Here is a 3,062-nt window from a genome sequence, read left to right as displayed (position 1 = left end):
ATTTTTGTAATGCCACAGTTAAAAGAATGAGGGAGATGGGTTGCCAAGATTTGGCATAGTGGTATTTCAAATGCTCCCTCCTGGAGTTTTTTTATTTTTAAAAATTTTCGGTGTGGTCATTTTCAGTGTGGCAAGGGAGACATGGGGTTGCAATGGTATAGGCTCTTGGCTGTCTTTTAAATAATTCACTTAAAGTTACATTCAGGGAGAATCAGGGCTCCTCAAGGTCTATTTATTGACTCTGCCCCTTTAGCTCAGGGTAGAATGAAGATGACCTGGGAGCTCACAGGAGACATTTCTCTGCTTTGGGAGGAAGGTAACAGGGTTCTGGTGTCCCAGGAAAACAGACCCTGCTAGCCCCTCCTTCAAACACTGTTCTCAAGCCCTGTATCCTCCTTTGTTCTAAGCTCCTTGGCTGTTTCTGGCTTCGTCACAGCCTAGCTAGTGAGAAAACATCGGCGTCCTGCGTACTCACGCGCAGCGCATACTTGCGAGCAAAAGTGGTAGAATTCAGTCAAAGTGACGGGTAAATATGTATCTTTGAAATTTCCAGTTTAACTAACTTCTCTGCTAGAAATTCTGCTTTTGCCTCTGCAGACAGTTGAGTTGAAAAAACCATCTTGTGCACTTTATCATTTTATGATGTTCTTTGTAAAATGTTTATCTCAATAGCCTTTGGAACTGACAACAAAATCACTGATTCCTTCTCTACGCACATCCTCTTCCCCAGGAGATATCTTCAGCTTTCTGACTTATTTTACTTTTAATAAAATATTGAATGGCGTTTTTTCTAATTATTTCTTATTGAATGTACTCCTTAAGTCCCCTTTTTTCAAATAAAAAGAATAAAACCGACCATGTAATAGCACAATGGTTCTATCACTACTGATAATTATACATTTTGTTCTCATTGTAATTGCCCTGGTTTGAACTGTGCTTATTTTAGCAGAAAGCGTTCATTATTTTATCAACAACTGGCAGACCCCGCTGGTATTTACTGACTTTTCTTTAACCAAAACAAGGATTATAGCTCCTATCCATGGCTCAGCTGCTAAATCTTTGCTAAGAAATTTGGGAACCCCTTTTGAATGAAACACTGTACAAAGCTTTAAGCACTCTTTGCAACTGAGTTGTATTAAATGATAGACAAAAAAAGCCCTCTGAAGAATTGGTGCTTAATTACAACTTAATTAGCATAATTATGCATGCTAATAGCATCTCAAATGAATAGCAGTTGTCAGGAGGTTGGGACCATCTGTAAGAATGTCGGATTAATACATCATTTTTTATTTCTAACAACGCTGTAACTCTTTCCCTGAAAGTGATTTTCATTAATCAAGTTCATTTTTATTATATAGAAAATTTGGCATTTTTCATTATGGGCCATTATCTGTTTCCCCATGCAGCCCTAATACAATACTAATGAGCCCCCGTGTGGCTGGTCCACACTGACAATGGTGGTACAGGTGTATTATTATAATTGTTACAAACAGCACAGTGTACCTCTGGAGTAGCCGAGTTCTAATCTCCCGGCACCCGCGTTTCCACTTGGTACCTCCCCAGGGCCTAGTACAATTTTCAGAGCTTTATGAAAAACATACATGTTTGTGGTTACAAAGAAGCTATTTAAAGAGAAAGAGGCCTGCGATTACCTGTGGCCAGGATGCTGTTTTGCTGAGAATCCCTTTTGTGGAAACAGAAAGCTTTGGGGGCAGAGATGAGGTCTGTGCCTCAAGCAGCCCCACAGCTCTGGGGAGGGGGGAAGCAGCGTCTGTGAGGCCTGGGCGTGCACTGCAGAATGGCTCCCTTCCGTTCAGCATCACTCATTGCTAAACATGGTCATAAAACCGCAGGGGGGACATGTGTCTTCATGGTTCTTAGCCCCAAGAAGCACCCCAAATGGCAATCTTGAAATCCACATCTGGATCCATGCACACATGCTGCAGCAGGCCCTGTAAATATCTAGAGAGGATGCCTCGTCTCTGAGCTGCTCTTTACTTTTAACTTTGGCTTTCTCTGGTTTTGAGGGTTTATCCATGCTCCAGCCCCAAAGCTCTGCTGGACACGTCCCTGATACACAGTCACATAGGCCCTTTTGATTCTGTTCTTTTCAGAGGAGCTTCACCTGCTTCTGCGTCCAAATCCCAGACTGAAGCACAGGGTTGATGATCAGGACACCCTGCGGAGGGGCTGGGCGGCCCTTCAGTGCTCTTCACCCATTTCTGTGCTCAAGGGGAGCAGCCGCCTCACCTTTGTGCACGTGTGAAACAAAATGGCTACAGCTTTGTTCCAAACCTCAATAGAAACTGCTGGCTGCATAGACAAGCTCCATGGTCCAGAGGTGAATAAAGAGCCCTCTCTTTAGTATCAAAGCTACGTGGAGGCTGGGTGGGTGCTCAGTGTAGGGACAGTGATGTGTGTTTATACCGTGTGCCAGCAGATGGGAAAATGGGGGTGCTGGAGAGAGACTCTCAAGACCTTGGTGTGGTCAGAGGGATGGGAACAGGTTGTGGGCACCTTCCCCACAAAGGTGAGTCTACCAGACACTGCAGTGGTCCCACGTACAGGGACGCACAGTGTGTGAATCATGTAGGCTGTGGGAGGAACAGGGATACTGCATGTGACATTTTTAATTACTTGTCGCTTACGTGGTTTTTTTCTTGTTGTTTTGTTTTGTTTATAATTTGCTAAGCCTGGCAACCTAACTCCGGAGTCAGACTGCCTGGCCTTGAATCTTGGTCCTGCTCTTATATGCTGTGTGCCTCTGGGCAGCTTATTGAATCTGTATGTGCCTTGACTCCCCCTGTAAAATGAAGACAGTGCTACCGGCTTCAGAAGTTTGTTGGGATATTAAATGATTTTTAACAGGTCAAGCATCTAGAATAAGCACTCACAAAGTGGTACCTGGTAATATTGTCTCCCTGGAACTAGGGGCCAGTTGGTGGCCTCTGTTCTATTTCCAAGTTTATTGTGTTTCTGATCGCCTGTTTGTCTCTGTCTCCATTGTGTTACACACTGAATATTTGTAAAACCAAAAGGTTTCACAAGCCCTTGAGGCTGGC

This window comes from Nyctereutes procyonoides, unplaced genomic scaffold (assembly GCF_905146905.1).
Source record: "Nyctereutes procyonoides isolate TBG_1078 unplaced genomic scaffold, NYPRO_anot_genome, whole genome shotgun sequence".
NCBI classification, from domain to species: Eukaryota; Metazoa; Chordata; class Mammalia; order Carnivora; family Canidae; genus Nyctereutes; species Nyctereutes procyonoides.
This window is presented reverse-complemented; position numbering follows the sequence as displayed.